This window comes from Pseudophryne corroboree, chromosome 12 (genome assembly GCF_028390025.1).
Source record: "Pseudophryne corroboree isolate aPseCor3 chromosome 12, aPseCor3.hap2, whole genome shotgun sequence".
Taxonomy (NCBI): domain Eukaryota; kingdom Metazoa; phylum Chordata; class Amphibia; order Anura; family Myobatrachidae; genus Pseudophryne; species Pseudophryne corroboree.
Genome location: NC_086455.1, coordinates 88,736,115 through 88,755,453, shown reverse-complemented (window position 1 = coordinate 88,755,453; position 19,339 = coordinate 88,736,115). Strand labels below are relative to the sequence as shown.

At 42.7% G+C, this 19,339-nt stretch overlaps 3 pseudogenes; all 3 read right to left on the bottom strand.

Moving 5' to 3' along the window:
* Positions 1-6,668: 6,668 nt before the first annotated feature.
* Positions 6,669-6,787, bottom strand: LOC134981692 (5S ribosomal RNA; annotated as a pseudogene).
* Positions 6,788-12,543: 5,756 nt separating this feature from the next.
* LOC134981691 (5S ribosomal RNA) lies at positions 12,544-12,662 on the bottom strand (annotated as a pseudogene).
* A 6,155-nt stretch (positions 12,663-18,817) lies between these two features.
* On the bottom strand, positions 18,818-18,936 carry LOC134981690 (5S ribosomal RNA; annotated as a pseudogene).
* Between the last annotated feature and the right edge of the window lie 403 nt (positions 18,937-19,339).

Here is a 19,339-nt window from a genome sequence, read left to right as displayed (position 1 = left end):
CTCCCGCATGCTGGTACTTGTGGTTCTCCAAGTACCAGCTTGCTGGGGAGGCTTGCTGGGACTTGTAGTACTACTGGAAAAACCAATATTTTTTCAAAAGGCTATCAGCCCCCCATCTGTAGCCCTTGGATGGGGGGACAGCCTCGGGCTTCACCCCTGGCCCTTGGGTGGCTGGAGGGGGGGGACCCCTTGATTGAAGGGGTCCCCACTCCTCCAGGGTACCCCGGCCAGGGGTGACTAGTTGCATATTTAATGCCACGGCCGCAGGGCGCTGTATAAAAGTGACCCCCGGCTGTGGCATTATCTACCCAGCTAGTGGAGCCCGATGCTGGTGTAAAAAATACGGGGGACCCCTACTCTTTTTGTCCCCCGTATTTTTTGCACCAGCACCAGGCGTAGAGCCCGGTGCTGGTTTTAAAAATACGGTGGATCCCCTGTCAGTTTTTCCCCCGGATTTTTAGAACCAGGACCGGCTCGAAGAGCCCGAGGCTGGTTATGCTTTGGAGGGGGGATCCCACGCATTTTTTTTCGGGTTTTTTACAGTTTTTTCCCGTTTTTAAAAAATCTAATCGAAATCCGTCAAATCGGCCGTTTTTCGACAGCGGGACTGTCTAATCCGTTTTTTATTGAATATGTTGAATTCCGGCACCCACTTGCCAGAATTCGACGGTCGAATTGTGTCGAATTAGAAAACGGGCGGAAAATTGCCGCGATTCGCCGGCAATTGCATATACCCCTATGTCTATTCTTACTGTCAGTTATGGTCATAAAAACATTGCTCATTTGTGCTCAAAGAGAAGACCTAATCACACTGAAACAACGCATGACGCTACTACCTGGATCTCGTAACCAACTGAATCGGCCTCATAGTGTCAGGCTTTCTCCCTGAACTATCCCCAGTTATAAGCCGGCTTACTCTACACATATAGGCAACAAAGAGTTTAGGAGGGATCCGGTCAGGATCCCTGCAATCAAAATACCGATGCCAGAATTCCAACACTCCTCTGAATGCCGGCACCAGAATCCCGACATTCATCCCCATCAGGACGCCAGGATCCCGACCTCTGGGATCTTGTACAATCTTTACATGGGCCGCCGGAGAAGTAAGTCGCAGGAGAGGGGGGAGGTTAGGTTTAGGCTATGGGGGGAGGGTTAGGGTTAGGCTGCAGGGGGGGACACTTAGGTTATGCTGTGGGGAGGGAAGGGTTAGGGTTAGGCACCCCAGGGGAAGGTTAGGGTTAGGCTGCCAGGGAGGGTGGTTTAGGTTTAGCCACCACCGGAGAGGGTTAGGCGCAAGGGGGAGGGCTAAGATTAGGGTCAGGCTGCCAGAAAGGTGGGTTAGGTAGGGTTAAGGATAAGGGTTACCTTGATAAATGTGTCCTTGTTGGTACTGTTACCATCAGGATGCCGCTGTCTGTATTTTGACAGCTGGCACCCCGAACGTTGATCTGCCAATACCAACGCCTAAATTTAGGTCAGTGTGTCGAAATAGGACATCATTTGTGTGGAGTTTGTATGTTTTGATTGCTTGGGTGCTCTCCGATTTTCAACACAGCCCAAAAACATACTGATAGCTTACTTGGCTTCTGATGGCAATTAGACTGTAAGCTCCACTGAGGTAGGTGAATGATTAAACATTTTCTGTAAAGTGCAGTGTGAAAGTGGCCAGCCTAGGGGAGAGCATGGTGAATTAATAGTACACTCCTCTAAAAACTGTTTCTGCAGCGGGTTACATTGGTTTCCACAGGGAAACATCGGGGTGTAGAGATGGATCTTGATCCAGGCACCAACAGGCTAAAGCTTTAGACTGTCCCACAATGCATTGGGGCCTCCTTTATAACCCTGCCTCCAGGCACTGTGAGCTCAGTTTCGAGTTGGTGCCTGCAGAAGCAGGTCACTTAACAGGGGGGCTGCACTGGGCAGCCCTGAAAAAGCTTTTAGAAGACTTCAAGGGCCGCAGCACTTACATGTCAAAGTGACATTCTGTGCTGCGGCTCCGTCACCTCCCCAGCGGCATTGCATACTCCCACTCGCTCTGTTCCGGGTACTTGCGACGGAGACGCTCCGGCTCCAGGCACATGGTCGCAGGCGCTTTCCTGGTTCGTGTGGCTGCTACCGAAGGGAGGAGGTAAGAGGGTCCCCCAGGCGGGACCCGCCATTAAATCACATTATGGTCGCAGTCTAAGGAGACGGACTGCGACGCTGGCGTGGACACTGTAACAGAGCAGGGACCCCACTATATCCACCAGGGCATAGGAGTACAGGTTGGATATATAAATTTCTCATATGTCCTAGAGGATGCTGGGGTCCACTTCAGTACCATGGGGTATAGACGGTTCCGCAGGAGCCATGGGCACTTTAAAACTTTTCAAGGGTGTGAACTGGCTCCTCCCTCTATGCCCCTCCTCCAGACCTCAGTTTAGAAAATGTGCTCAGGCAGACTGGATGCACTCCAGGGGAGCTCTACTGAGTTTCTCTGAAAGACTTATGTTAGGTTTTTTATTTTCAGGGAGGACTGCTGGCAACAGTCTCCCTGCATCGTGGGACTGAGGGGGCAGAAGTAGGAACCAACTTCCTGAATAGTTTCATGGCTCTGCTTCTGGCTGACAGGACACCATTAGCTCCTGAAGGGTGCTGAACGCTAGCTGCGGCTATGTGCTCACTCCCACAGCCCGCCGTCACCCTCCTTACAGAGCCAGAAGTCAGAAGACAGGTGAGTGTAAGAAGAAAAGGATCTTCAGGCATCGTGATGGCTGAAAGGTACCGCGCAGCGGGCGGGAACGCTGCACGCCATGCTACCCACAGACACAGGCACTGCAGGGTGCCGGGGAGGGGGGGGGGGTGGGGGGGCGCCCTGGGCAGCATGAAACCTCCTAAAACTGGCTAAAATAAGGGGCATAAGTTGCTGAGGCACAGTCCTACCCCCTCCAGTATAAATATTAGTTTAAAAAATCTGAGGGAAAACGCGCCATTATGGGGGCGGGGCTTCCTCCTCAGTCAGCCAGCACACTGCTCAGCGCCATTTTCTCTCCCTCAAGGCTGCAGAGAAGAATGCTGGTCCTCCTCCACTGCTGAACTAAGTATCAGGGTGCAAAACGGGGGGCACAGTGAAAATTGGTGCTGTATATATACATATGTAATATATTGTGTGATTATAAAAGCGCTGCAGGTCTGTGGGCATTTTGTGTTACAAAGACATTTTATTACTGGCGCTGGGTTGTGAACTGGCAAATCCTATCTGTGTCCTTCTGACAGACTTTACTGTGGGTCTGTCCCCTATAAGTCCCGGAGTGTCTGTGGTGTGGTTGTGCACGTGTGTGACATGTCTGAGGCAGGGAGCTCTTCCCCTGAGGGAGCCATTTTATGGACACAGAGTTGTAATGTGGTGGCACTGCCGACACACCATGAGCCTGACTGGGTGAAAGAATTACATGATAGTGTGAATGATATCAGTAAGAGATTAGATAAGTCTGAGTCTCAGATGGAGAAAATCAGTGGAAGATGTGATTTTTAGTGGTTCTGCTTTTTCATCCACAGGCGTCACCTCTGGGTCACATAAAAGACCATTTGCACAAATTGTACAAACTGATACCGACACAAACTCTGATTCCTGTGTCGACACTAGTGATTCCAGGGAAATAGATCCTAAATTGTCAAAAAGCATTCAATACATGATTGTTGCTATAAGGGAGGTTTTGGAAGTTACGGAAGCCCCTCCGGTACCTCAGGAGAAGGCTTATTTTTATAAAGAAAAGAAAGTTAATGTAACTTTCCCTACTTCTCACGAGCTAAATACTCTTTTTGAGGGAGTTTGGGCAAACCCTGAAAAGAAATTGCAGATTCCCAAAAGGATTCAGGTTGCTTATCCTTTCCCAGCAGAGGACAGGAAAAGGTGGGAGTCACCCCCAGTTTTAGACAGTGCCCTGTCACGGTTAACAAAAAAGGTGATTCTCCCTGCACCTGGGACTGCCTCACTGAAGGAGCCGGCAGACCGCAAGTTGGAGACTACGTTAACATCTATTTATGTGGCCAATGGTACAGTGCTCAGGCCCACCATTACTTGCGCATGGGTGAGTAGGGCTATCGAAAAATGGTCAGATAACTTGTCATCTGAAATTGACACAATAGATTGAGACGAGATACTCCTAAAATTAGGTCATATCAAAGACGCTGCTGCATACATGCTAGAGGCCATGAAGGATGTTGGGCTCTTAGGTTCAAAAGCCGCTACCAAGGCAGTCTCGGCTAGGAGGGCGTTGTGGATTCGCCAGTGGAATGCTGACGCAGATTCCAAGAGAAATATGGAGGCTCTCCCGTATAAAGGCGAGGCCTTATTTGGAGATGTGCTGGATGCGTTGGCCCCTGTGGCTACCGCAGGTAAGTTGACATTCTTGCCTTATGCTCCAGCAACGACAAAAAAGACACATCACTCTCAGATGCAGTCCTTTCGGCCCAACAAATATAAAAAGGCCAAAGGTTCCCCTTTATTTGCAGGTAGAGGATGAGGAAAAAAGTCTGCAGCGTCTCCCGGCTCGTAGGAGCAGAAGTCCACCCCTACTTCTGCCAAATCTGCAGCATGACGTTGAGGCTCCCTTGCGGGAGTCCGCTCGGGTGGGAGCACATCTGAAACTTTTTAGTCAGATCTAGGCTCAATCTGGCCTGGACCCTTGGGTTTTGCAAATAGTGTCCCAGGGATACCAGCTGGAGTTTCAAGATGTCCCCCCATGCCGATTTTTCAAATCAACCTTGCCAGCTTCTCTTCCAGACAGAGAAGTAGTAAAGGCTGCAATTCAAAAACTATGTCAGGATCAAGTCATTGTCCTGGTACCCTTGTCACAGCAGGGAGGAGGTTTTATTCAAACCTCTTCGTAGTTCCGAAGCCGGACGGCTCGGCCAGACCAATTCTGAACCTAAAATCTCTGAATCTCTACCTGAAAAGGTTCAAGTTCAAGATGGAATCTCTGAGGGCAGTGATTTCCAGTCTGGAGGAAGGAGATGTCATGGTGTCGGTAGACATAAAAGATGCCTACTTACATGTTCCCATTTATCCTCCACATCAGGCTAATCTGAGATTCGCGATACAGGATTGCCATTACCAGTTCCAGACGTTGCCGTTCGGACTCTCCACGGCACCGAGGGTATTCACCAAGGTGATGGCAGAGATGATGGTCCTCCTTCGGCAACAAGGAGTCCATATAATTCCTTACCTGGACGATCTTCTGATAAAAGCGAGATCCAAGGAACGGTTGGTGCAGAACATTGCACTCTCCCTGTCAGCGTTCCAACAACACGGTTGGATTTAAAATTTTCCAAAGTCGCAGTTGGAACCAACAACACAAGATTGTCTTTTCTGGGGATGATACTGGACACAGAAGTACAGAGGGTATTTCTTCCAGTGGAAAAAGCTCTGGAGATCCAGAAAATGGTCAAACAAGTTTTGAAACTGACAAGAGTGTCAATACACCAATGCATTCGGTTGTTGGGAAAGATGGTAGCGGCCTACGAGGCCATACAGTTTGGCAGATTCCATGCCAGAGTTTTCCAGTGGGATCTGTTGGACAAGTGGTCCGGATCCCACCTACACATGCACCAGAGGATAATCCTGTCATCCAAAGCCAGGATTTCACTCCTGTGGTGGCTGCACAGTTCTCACCTATTAGAGGGATGCAGATTCGGGATTCAGGACTGGGTCCTAGTAACCACGGATGCAAGTCTCCGAGGCTGGGGAGCAGTCACACAGGGAAGAAGCTTCCAAGGAAAATGGTCAAGTCAGGAATCCTGTCTTCACATAAACGTTGTGGAATTGAGAGCCATTTACAAGCGGTGCATCTTCTACAAGATCAGCCAGTGCAGATCCAGTTGGACAATGTAACAGCAGTCGCGTACAGGAACCATCAGTGCAGGAACGAAAAGCAGAGCGGCAATGGCAGAGGTGACAAAGATCCTCCTCTGGGCGGAAAGACATGCAAAAGCTCTGTCAGCAATTTTCATTCCGGGAGTGGACAACTGGGAAGCAGACTTCCTCAGCATACACGATCTCCATCCAGGAGAGTGGGGCATCCACCAAGAAGTCTTCGCAGAGGTGACAAGTCTTTGGGGAGTTCCTCAAGTAGCTAAGAAATTGGTAAATCTGCACAGAATACTGTATAAATATTGTCTGTTTTGTTTTAGTAATTTGTTAAACCAACATTATGCTTACTATACAAACAAATAGATTCAGCAATGGGTTGGTGGTGCTCCCGGAAAATAGTTCAGTAAACTATATGAAGAAGGGTGGTCTTAAGAAAGAGCAAAAGACAAAAGCAGCTATATGCCTTTTCCAGGGCACACTTAGAAAAAAATTATAAAAGTGATGAATTATGAAAATATGAGTAAATTAATACTTAACTTTTATTAAGATATACTTGATAAAAGGGAGAAAGCGAATATAAATAATTGCTACAAATTTTGGGGCGATGAAAATATATAGAAAGGCGAAATTATGTTTACTCCCTTAATGATCCAAAAAATTACTCCAATAATGGATTGAAAGAATCTTTGTAGGAGTAGACCTGCTCCATTGGGTTCAGCTATCCCATGTCAGAATATCAGAATTGGATATTAGGGAAAAATTAAATGTCTGGGACTGCACAAATAGCTGGAAAGACTCAAATGGTATGAGAGTAAAATACCTACGGTACCTAGTATTCCCTGGTGGTCTCCCAACCGGGTACTGACCAGGCCCTGCAGTGTATGGCTTCCAAGATCAGACGAGATTGGGCATACTCAGTGCGGTTTGACCGTAGGTGAGTAAATCTCCAACATGTGCAATCAATTCCAGTGTGCAGTTATCCCTGACAGATTTTAAAGATATGATAGTCTGACAGGGAATAATCCCCTGAGTATAATATTAATGATTCAGTGTATTGGAAAAAACCTCCCCGTATTCTGATGGGTGTTTGTTGCCCCCATATAAAAAATGCTATTGTTGTATCACATTTATACAGAGAGCAAAGGATGTATACTCTTAAAGCATATATCAGATGTTCCTATGACTGGATATCAGACAGTTGTATTTTTGTACTGGAACTAATCATATAAATATAGTAATTCGACAGGGAATGATCCCCTTATTTTTTGCAAATGCTGAATGTTCCTATGGTCAGATTTCACTTGGTATTAATACTGAACATTCAGAATGCATATGGGGAGGCCGTTTTGCACAATAAACAAATGATGTTATTTGCACTGAAAATCATATATAAAGAAGAAAAATGGATAAAAAAATAAATTTTTTGAAAAAATGGAAAAAAGAGGGGAGAACAGACACCCTTGTACTAGGCACAAAAGTATTCACAGCTGAATGCAGTTATTTAATCTACATATGAGATGAATGCTGCCTCCCACTGTGCCCCTGAATTTAATGGACACAGTGGATAAATGTTATATTGTGCCTCTGAAGGAATCCCCCCCCCCCCCCGGTGGAAGATGGAAAAAATGCCTCACAGTGTGTGGCTCAAACCTTTTTTGCCTGTAGGCATTGGTGGGCAGTGTAAGGCCTGAAGTGTCCCGCAATTGTAGGAATAGGTATTCCAGCCAGGGAGAGGGTGTGCTGAGCCTGGAGCTGTGGAGCCGATGTCCGCGGTCCGAGCGACCGGAAGTTCGAACACCGGGACCGGAAGTTGACGTACGTTTCGCTCTGGGAGCTTGATCACCTGATCGCCTGCTCCCAGAGCTCTCTGCCGCCTTACTTATGCTGGGGACCAGCCTGGGGGTGTGTATGGAGGCGTGTGTAAACACGGACCAGCTGGGACTGATGTAATGCATTACACTGTCTCCTGCTTTGTTAATACAGAAAAATGCAGGGGATGTTAGGAGAGAATGATAAGGGTGTTAATACCCGTGATTTAACATTGAGAATGAAAAAATGAAAAAAATGATGAAAAGAGTAATGTTAAAAACGCTTGGAGATTTGTAAAGTAAATTAAAATTAATTAATGGAGAATAATGATCAAATGAGGAAATGCTAAGATAGTGCTATGTTAAATGAAAGAAAGGGGGGGTTTTTGAGAGATTTTTAGGTAAGTGAAAGCGATGGAGGGTTGAGGGCATGGGAAAAAGAGGGCATGGGAAAAAGATGAGGAGTGGACGTGTGGGTGGGTGGGTGTGTGTGTGTAAAGTATGTGAGAAAGGGGAAGTGGGCGGAAGAGGATTTGTGTGTGTGTGAGTGTGAGGAAAGGGGGGAGCAAGGAAGGGCCAGGGGAAGGGGAGGGATGTGAAGAAGGGGGGATGAAACTTGGAATATATAAAGGAGGGAGGGAAGGTTTTGTTTAAATGTGGGGGGTTGTGAGGGGGAGGGGGGTGTGTGTGGTATGAAAAATAGTAAGTATGTGAATGTGACTAGCTGAGGAGTTGTGTGTTAATATGTGTGAGAAGAAGAAGGGACTCTGGTAGGAGTGTAATGGGAGAAGTGGGTGTATAGGGGGAAGAGGTCGGAATAGTGGAGGGGTATAACAAGGATGAGGTGCACCCTGTGCTGGGATTGAAAAAACATGAAATCCATATGTGTGTGCACAGTGCTAAAGGAAAGTGAGACAAAGCTTGCTGACCTGTTGTAACTTGGTTGTGTGGGGGTTGGTGCAAGTGGTGATGGGTGAGTATTCATGCAAATATCTGGTTAAGTGTTTGGTTAATCTACTATGAAATTATTCCTGCAAAAAAACACTGAAATTAAGGTATTCATTGAGTCCTTTTGGAGCCACCGTGTTGAGTTTAAAGGTCCATTCACTTTCTTTTCTAAGGAGCATGCGTGTAATATCACCACCTCTTATTCCTGGTCTGATCTGTTCTAGGCCATGTATTCTGAGATCCTGTATTGAGCCGGAATGGTGTGTCAAGAAATGTCTTGATATGGTTGTCAGCTGTTGCATCCTTTGTTGATTCCTTTCAGCATTCCTGATGTTACTCATGTGTTCGAGTGTCCTGATTTTCAACATTCGTGTTGTCATCCCAACATACTTCAAGTCACATGGACAGGAAATACAGTAGACGACATATTTGCTTCTACAGTTAAAGAAGTAATTTATTTTCATGTTTTCACCATATCTGTCCTTTAATTCTTGTTTGTTGGTCACATGCTGACAGATTTTGCAATTGCCACATGGATAACTTCCTTGCTTTATCGGGTCTCTCGCTGATTTATGTACATAATGGCTGTTGACAAGATGGTCCTTCAGGTTAGGTGATCTTCTCGAACTTAAATCAATTTTGGTATTACGTTTTTTGGCTAGATCTTCATTTGAAAGTATGATAGGCCAGTGTTTTTGCAGGATTGATTTGATCTTCCTCCATTCTTCGCTGAAGTCCCCCACAAATCTTATGGTATGGGACTCTTCCGTTGGTACTTTAGTATGAAATATTAAAGATTCTCTCTTGGTATGGATGAGTGTTCTCTTGGCTTTTTTAATTGCCCGCATACTGTAACCACGTTCCTTCAGTCTATGTGTTAGTTCTTGACTTCTTTTTTCAAAGATTTCATCACTGGAGCAATTTCGTTTGAGGCGTAAGAATTCTCCTTTGGGAATATTAGTTATGGTCGGAGGAAAATGTGAACTTGTTTGATGTAATAAGGTGTTAGTAGCTGTATCTTTTCTGTAGATTTCTGTGGAGATCATGTTGTTACTGTCTCTGTAGATTCGGAGATCCAAAAATGATATGCTGTCCCTGTCATTTACACAAGTAAAGGTGAGGTTGAGGGTGTTGTTGTTCAATTTCTTGATGAATTCCAAGAGTTCATCCTGTGTGCCATCCCATATGATGAGGATGTCATCGATATAGCGTGACCAAAGTGTTATATGTTTGGTATATTCTTCTTGGTCATCTGAAAAAACAAATTCCCTCTCCCACCAACCCAGGAAGAGGTTGGCGTAAGTGGGGGCACAGGCTGCCCCCATCGCTGTCCCCCTTACCTGGGTGTAAAAGAGGTTGTTGAAAGTAAAATAATTTTTATTTAATACAAAATGAAGTAATTGTATTAAAAAATTTTGAAAGTCATCCATCCCCTTCATCCTCAAGAAATACTCAACCGATTGGATGCCCAAATTATGTTGTATAGATGTGTATAATGCCTCGACATCGAGGCTGACAAGTAGATGTGTATCTTCAAGTTGTATATTATGAATTTTCTTTAGGACATCAGTCGTGTCCCTCGTATATGATGGAAGTTCTAACACATGGTCTCTAAGATGTGTGTCCAAGAAGATGCAGGCCCTTTCAAGGAGTCCACCATTGCCTGAGACAATTGGTCTACCTGGGGGATCTCTGAGATTCTTATGTACCTTTGGTAAAAGGTAAAATGTTGGTACTCGTGGATTGTTGACTGTAAGATAATCATGTTCTGATTTGGTGATGGTGCCTTCTTGATAGGCCCTATCAATGATATTCATATAGAGTCTTGTATAGTTTTCTGTTGGGTCAAAGAAACTCTTCTGGTAGCATGAATGGTCGTCCAGTTGTTTTTTGGCTTGTTGTAGATATTGGTCTGTTGGCCAAATTACTACGTTTCCGCCTTTATCTGATGGTTTCAGAACTATGTCGGTCCAAGATTTAATCTCCCGGAGTGCTTTGCGTTCGTTCATTGTGAGATTCCCTGTAAATCGACGATGTTTTCTGTTTAAATATAATCTATCTAGGTCCCGAGACACCAGATTCGTAAATACTTTTACCTCTGGGCATGTGATGTCTTTTGGGAAAAAGGTGGATTTTTTCTTTAGCATAGCTCTTTTGCTGTGTGCTGAAGATGTTGGTTCCGAGGATCCTGCAAGTTCTTCTAGTGTCATCAGAGCATCCATCTCTTGTGATGAGAGATTTCTAGGATCAAAGGTTGGCTCTGGTGATTCTGCATTACCAGAGAAAAATTTAGCCAGTAAAAGTTTACGTCCAAATAATTGTAAATTAACCTGCCACTGAAATCTGTTAAGTTTTTTGGTTGGTGAAAATGTTAGACCCTTTTCCAAGACTGCCTTTTGTTCCGCTGTCAGAATGTGATTTGATAGGTTAATTATTTTGAATTTGTTGTGATCTGAGATAATTTCTGGTTCCTGCGGCTGGGATATCGGTTTGGGGACGGTGAGCCCCATTATTTTTCCCTGCCTCTTCTTCTTACTCCGTCGTGTTTTTCTTTTCCTCTTGTGGGGTGGCTTCGTGATCCCCTGGTTTGTTCTAAAAAACCAGTCAATGAATTGCTGTCCAATCTTGATGCTGAGGTGTTTCTGCGGTCATGGGTGTAGCTTTCGTTCTCATCCGTACTGGAAAAATCCACCTCCGATGAGGAGGGAGTATTTGAATGCCCCACGGATCGTTCTTTTCTAATTGGTCTTGTCCAATGGAAAAAATTTTGATTGACAAAGTCCCTTTTGTCCCTTAGGAATTTGTTCTTTTTTCTATTGATTATAGTTTGTTCATATATTTTGAGTTCTTTCTTGATTTTATCAAAATTGCTTTGAAATCTTAGGTCTTGTTCCCAAGGTTCTAGATTTTTAGCTTTTAGGTCAATTTCTTTAGCACAATCGTCCAGGACAAGATTATTGTGTTTAATCAGAATGTTAATTAACTCATGTGAGCATTTTAATAATGTGGTCTCCCATTCCTGTCGGAGACTATCGGTGAATAGTTCAAATGCCGGAAAAAGTTTCGGCCTAAGGCCTCTGGGTACAATTTTTTGTTTTTGATAATTCTCCAAGCTTGTTAAGTCCCAGTTGGTATGAGTTTGTCGTTGTAGGATATACTTTAATTTAGAGATCTCTTCTTCCCAATTTGGGTCTGGGTCACTGGTATTGTCCCCAGTTGGAAAAATATTCTCTAAGTCATCTATTCTGCGTTTTGCGCTTAATTCAGTTTTTAAATTGAAACTGGTCATAGTATGGCGGTAGAGATAGTAAGTATATCTCTGAATGAATCTGGATTCGTGCTAGATTGAGAGCTGAGATAGACCTCAGTAAGATCAACTTGCTAAGAAATTGGTAAATCTGCACAGAATACTGTATAAATATTGTCTGTTTTGTTTTAGTAATTTGTTAAACCAACATTATGCTTACTATACAAACAAATAGATTCAGCAATGGGTTGGTGGTGCTCCCGGAAAATAGTTCAGTAAACTATATGAAGAAGGGTGGTCTTAAGAAAGAGCAAAAGACAAAAGCAGCTATATGCCTTTTCCAGGGCACACTTAGAAAAAAATTATAAAAGTGATGAATTATGAAAATATGAGTAAATTAATACTTAACTTTTATTAAGATATACTTGATAAAAGGGAGAAAGCGAATATAAATAATTGCTACAAATTTTGGGGCGATGAAAATATATAGAAAGGCGAAATTATGTTTACTCCCTTAATGATCCAAAAAATTACTCCAATAATTGATTGAAAGAATCTTTGTAGGAGTAGACCTGCTCCATTGGGTTCAGCTATCCCATGTCAGAATATCAGAATTGGATATTAGGGAAAAATTAAATGTCTGGGACTGCACAAATAGCTGGAAAGACTCAAATGGTATGAGAGTAAAATACCTACGGTACCTAGTATTCCCTGGTGGTCTCCCAACCGGGTACTGACCAGGCCCTGCAGTGTATGGCTTCCAAGATCAGACGAGATTGGGCATACTCAGTGCGGTTTGACCGTAGGTGAGTAAATCTCCAACATGTGCAATCAATTCCAGTGTGCGGTTATCCCTGACAGATTTTAAAGATATGATAGTCTGACAGGGAATAATCCCCTGAGTATAATATTAATGATTCAGTGTATTGGAAAAAACCTCCCCGTATTCTGATGGGTGTTTGTTGCCCCCATATAAAAAATGCTATTGTTGTATCACATTTATACAGAGAGCAAAGGATGTATACTCTTAAAGCATATATCAGATGTTCCTATGACTGGATATCAGACAGTTGTATTTTTGTACTGGAACTAATCATATAAATATAGTAATTCGACAGGGAATGATCCCCTTATTTTTTGCAAATGCTGAATGTTCCTATGGTCAGATATCACTTGGTATTAATACTGAACATTCAGAATGCATATGGGGAGGCCGTTTTGCACAATAAACAAATGATGTTATTTGCACTGAAAATCATATATAAAGAAGAAAAATGGATAAAAAAATAAATTTTTTGAAAAAATGGAAAAAAGAGGGGAGAACAGACACCCTTGTACTAGGCACAAAAGTATTCACAACTGAATGCAGTTATTTAATCTACATATGAGATGAATGCTGCCTCCCACTGTGCCCCTGAATTGTATGGACACAGTGGATAAATGTTATATTGTGCCTCTGAAGGAATCCACCCCCCCCCCCCGGTGGAAGATGGAAAAAATGCCTCACAGTGTGTGGCTCAAACCTTTTTTGCCTGTAGGCATTGGTGGGCAGTGTAAGGCCTGAAGTGTCCCGCAATTGTAGGAAAAGGTATTCCAGCCAGGGAGAGGGTGTGCTGAGCCTGGAGCTGTGGAGCCGATGTCCGCGGTCCGAGCGACCGGAAGTTCGGACACCGGGACCGGAAGTTGACGTACGTTTCGCTCTGGGAGCTTGATCACCTGATCGCCTGCTCCCAGAGCTCTCTGCCGCCTTACTTATGCTGGGGACCAGCCTGGGGGTGTGTATGGAGGCGTGTGTAAACACGGACCAGCTGGGACTGATGTAATGCATTACACTGTCTCCTGCTTTGTTAATACAGAAAAATGCAGGGGATGTTAGGAGAGAATGATAAGGGTGTTAATACCCGTGATTTAACATTGAGAATGAAAAAATGAAAAAAAATGATGAAAAGAGTAATGTTAAAAACGCTTGGAGATTTGTAAAGTAAATTAAAATTAATTAATGGAGAATAATGATCAAATGAGGAAATGCTAAGATAGTGCTATGTTAAATGAAAGAAAGGGGGGGTTTTGGAGTGTTTTTATAAACAAAGGGGGTGGAGCTAAAAAAATGATTGTTGTACATAACCATTTTTGATTAAGAAAAAATTAATTATTTTGGATTTTTAATTTAATGTTTGGAGTCTTGGATGTTGCTTATAATGAATGGTCTTGGTATTATACCAGATGTTTATGTTATAGATGAATGGGTGTTACAGTATAAGTAGGTGTATGGGGCAATGAATTGATGAATCGGTGTTACAGTATAGGTAGGTGTATGGGGCAATGGATGTGAGTGGATCATGAAAAGGATTAAAAATGTGATGTGGAATGTAGTGGTTTGAGGTGATAGAGGTTATGATTGGGTTCAAGAATAGAAGAACAGTGATTAGTCTGCAGGAAAAAATGGGGGGGGGGGAAGGGGGGATAGAGGGGGGAGGGGGAGGGGGGAGAGATTTTTAGGTAAGTGAAAGCGATGGAGGGTTGAGGGCATGGGAAAAAGATGAGGAGTGGACGTGTGGGTGTGTGTGTGTGTGTGTGTAAAGTATGTGAGAAAGGGGAAGTGGGCGGAAGAGGATTTGTGTGTGTGTGAGTGTGAGGAAAGGGGGGAGCAAGGAAGGGCCAGGGGAAGGGGAGGGATGTGAAGAAGGGGGGATGAAACTTGGAATATATAAAGGAGGGAGGGAAGGTTTTGTTTAAATGTGGGGGGTTGTGAGGGGGAGGGGGGTGCGTGTGATATGAAAAATAGTAAGTATGTCAATGTGACTAGCTGAGGAGTTGTGTGTTAATATGTGTGAGAAGAAGAAGGGACTCTTGGTAGGAGTGTAATGGGAGAAGTGGGAGTATAGGGGGAAGAGGTCGGAATAGTGGAGGGGTATAACAAGGATGAGGTGCACCCTGTGCTGGGATTGAAAAAACATGAAATCCATATGTGTGTGCACAGTGCTAAAGGAAAGTGAGACAAAGCTTGCTGACCTGTTGTAACTTGGTTGTGTGGGGGTTGGTGCAAGTGGTGATGGGTGAGTATTCATGCAAATATCTGGTTAAGTGTTTGGTTAATCTACTATGAAATTATTCCTGCAAAAAAACACTGAAATTAAGGTATTCATTGAGTCCTTTTGGAGCCACCGTGTTGAGTTTAAAGGTCCATTTACTTTCTTTTCTAAGGAGCATGCGTGTAATATCACCACCTCTTATTCCTGGTCTGATCTGTTCTAGGCCATGTATTCTGAGATCCTGTATTGAGCCAGAATGGTGTGTCAAGAAATGTCTTGATATGGTTGTCAGCTGTTGCATCCTTTGTTGATTCCTTTCAGCATTCCTGATGTTACTCATGTGTTCGAGTGTCCTGATTTTCAACATTCGTGTTGTCATCCCAACATACTTCAAGTCACATGGACAGGAAATACAGTAGACGACATTTTTGCTTCTACAGTTAAAGAAGTCATTTATTTTCATGTTTTCACCATATCTGTCCTTTAATTCTTGTTTGTTGGTCACATGTTGACAGATTTTGCAATTGCCACATGGATAACTTCCTTGCTTTATCGGGTCTCTCGCTGATTTATGTACATAATGGCTGTTGACAAGATGGTCCTTCAGGTTAGGTGATCTTCTCCAACTTAAATCAATTTTGGTATTAAGTTTTTTGGCTAGATCTTCATCTGAAAGTATGATAGGCCAGTGTTTTTGCAGGATTGATTTGATCTCCCTCCATTCTTCGCAGAAGTCCACCACAAATCTTATGGTATGGGACTCTTCCGTTGGTGCTTTAGTATGAAATATTAAAGATTCTCTCTTGGTATGGATGAGTGTTCTCTTGGCTTTTTTAATTGACCGCATACTGTAACCACGTTCCTTCAGTCTATGTGTTAGTTCTTGACTTCTTTTTTCAAAGATTTCATCACTGGAGCAATTTCGTTTGAGGCGTAAGAATTCTCCTTTGGGAATATTAGTTATGGTCGGAGGAAAATGTGAACTTGTTTGATGTAATAAGGTGTTAGTAGCTGTATCTTTTCTGTAGATTTCTGTGGAGATCATGTTGTTACTGTCTCTGTAGATTCGGAGATCCAAAAATGATATGCTGTCCCTGTCATTTACACAAGTAAAGGTGAGGTTGAGGGTGTTGTTGTTCAATTTCTTGATGAATTCCAAGAGTTCATCCTGTGTGCCATGCCATATGATGAGGATGTCATCGATATAGCGTGACCAAAGTGTTATATGTTTGGTATATTCTTCTTGGTCATCTGAAAAAACAAATTCCCTCTCCCACCAACCCAGGAAGAGGTTGGCGTAAGTGGGGGCACAGGCTGCCCCCATCGCTGTCCCCCTTACCTGGGTGTAAAAGAGGTTGTTGAAAGTAAACTAATTTTTATTTAATACAAAATGAAGTAATTGTATTAAAATTTTTTGAAAGTCATCCATCCCCTTCATCCTCAAGAAATACTCAACCGCTTGGATGCCCAAATTATGTTGTATAGATGTGTATAATGCCTCGACATCGAGGCTGACAAGTAGATGTGTATCTTCAAGTTGTATATCATGAATTTTCTTTAGGACATCAGTCGTGTCCCTCGTATATGATGGCAGTTCTAACACATGGTCTCTAAGATGTGTGTCCAAGAAGATGCAGGCCCTTTCAAGGAGTCCACCATTGCCTGAGACAATTGGTCTACCTGGGGGATCTCTGAGATTCTTATGTACCTTTGGTAAAAGGTAAAATGTTGGTACTCGTGGATTGTTGACTGTAAGATAATCATGTTCTGATTTGGTGATGGTGCCTTCTTGATAGGCCCTATCAATGATATTCATATAGAGTCTTGTATAGTTTTCTGTTGGGTCAAAGAAACTCTTCTGGTAGCATGAATGGTCGTCCAGTTGTTTTTTGGCTTGTTATAGATATTGGTCTGTTGGCCAAATTACTACGTTTCCGCCTTTATCTGATGGTTTCAGAACTATGTCGGTCCAAGATTTAATCTCCCGGAGTGCTTTGCGTTCGTTCATTGTGAGATTCCCTGTAAATCGACGATGTTTTCTGTTTAAATATAATCTATCTAAGTCCCGAGACACCAGATTCGTAAATACTTTTACCTCTGGGCATGTGGTGTCTTTTGGGAAAAAGGTGGATTTTTTCTTTAGCATAGCTCTTTTGCTGTGTGCTGAAGATGTTGGTTCCGAGGATCCTGCAAGTTCTTCTAGTGTCATCAGAGCATCCATCTCTTGTGATGAGAGATTTCCAGGATCAAAGGTTGGCTCTGGTGATTCTGCATTACCAGAGAAAAATTTAGCCAGTAAAAGTTTACGTCCAAATAATTGTAAATTAACCTGCCACTGAAATCTGTTAAGTTTTTTGGTTGGTGAAAATGTTAGACCCTTTTCCAAGATTCCTTTTGTTCCACTGTCAGAATGTGATTTGATAGGTTAATTATTTTGAATTTGTTGTGATCTGAGATCATTTCTGGTTCCTGCGGCTGGGATATCGGTTTGGGGACGGTGAGCCCCATTTTTCCCTGCCTCTTCTTCTTACTCCGTCGTGTTTTTCTTTTCCTCTTATGGGGTGGCCTCGTGATCCCCTGGTTTGTTCTAAAAAACCAGTCAATGAATTGCTGTCCAATATTGATGCTGAGGTGTTTCTGCGGTCATGGGTGTAGCTTTCGTTCTCATCCGTACTGGAAAAATCCACCTCCGATGAGGAGGGAGTATTTGAATGCCCCACGGATCGTTCTTTTCTAATTGGTGTTGTCCAATGGAAAATTTTTTGATTGACAAAGTCCCTTTTGTCCCTTAGGAATTTGTTCTTTTTTCTATCGATTATAGTTTGTTCATATATTTTGAGTTCTTTCTTGATTTTATCAAAATTGCTTTGAAATCTTAGGTCTTGTTCCCAAGGTTCTAGATTTTTAGCTTTTAGGTCAATTTCTTTAGCACAATCGTCCAGGACAAGATTATTGTGTTTAATCAGAATGTTAATTAACTCATGTGAGCATTTTAATAATGTGGTCTCCCATTCCTGTCGGAGACTATCGGTGAATAGTTCAAATGCCGGAAAAAGTTTCGGCCTAAGGCCTCTGGGTACAATTTTTTGTTTTTGATAATTCTCCAAGCTTGTTAAGTCCCAGTTGGTACGAGTTTGTCGTTGTAGGATATACTTTAATTTAGAGATCTCTTCTTCCCAATTTGGGTCTGGGTCACTGGTATTGTCCCCAGTTGGAAAAATATTCTCTAAGTCATCTATTCTGCGTTTTGCGCTTAATTCAGTTTTTAAATTGAAACTGGTCATAGTATGGCGGTAGAGATAGTAAGTATATCTCTGAATGAATCTGGATTCGTGCTAGATTGAGAGCTGAGATAGACCTCAGTAAGATCAACTTGCTAAGAAATTGGTAAATCTGCACAGAATACTGTATAAATATTGTCTGTTTTGTTTTAGTAATTTGTTAAACCAACATTATGCTTACTATACAAACAAATAGATTCAGCAATGGGTTGGTGGTGCTCCCGGAAAATAGTTCAGTAAACTATATGAAGAAGGGTGGTCTTAAGAAAGAGCAAAAGACAAAAGCAGCTATATGCCTTTTCCAGGGCACACTTAGAAAAAAATTATAAAAGTGATGAATTATGAAAATATGAGTAAATTAATACTTAACTTTTATTAAGATATACTTGATAAAAGGGAGAAAGCGAATATAAATAATTGCTACAAATTTTGGGGCGATGAAAATATATAGAAAGGCGAAATTATGTTTACTCCCTTAATAATCAAAAAAATGACTCCAATAATGGATTGAAAGAATCTTTGTAGGAGTAGACCTGCTCCATTGGGTTCAGCTATCCCATGTCAGAATATCAGAATTGGATATTAGGGAAAAATTAAATGTCTGGGACTGCACAAATAGCTGGAAAGACTCAAATGGTATGAGAGTAAAATACCTACGGTACCTAGTATTCCCTGGTGGTCTCCCAACCGGGTACTGACCAGGCCCTGCAGTGTATGGCTTCCAAGATCAGACGAGATTGGGCATACTCAGTGCGGTTTGACCGTAGGTGAGTAAATCTCCAACATGTGCAATCAATTCCAGTGTGCGGTTATCCCTGACAGATTTTAAAGATATGATAGTCTGACAGGGAATAATCCCCTGAGTATAATATTAATGATTCAGTGTATTGAAAAAAACCTCCCCGTATTCTGATGGGTGTTTGTTGCCCCCATATAAAAAATGCTATTGTTGTATCACATTTATACAGAGAGCAAAGGATGTATACTCTTAAAGCATATATTAGATGTTCCTATGACTGGATATCAGACAGTTGTATTTTTGTACTGGAACTAATCATATAAATATAGTAATTCGATAGGGAATGATCCCCTTATTTTTTGCAAATGCTGAATGTTCCTATGGTCAGATATCACTTGGTATTAATACTGAACATTCAGAATGCATATGGGGA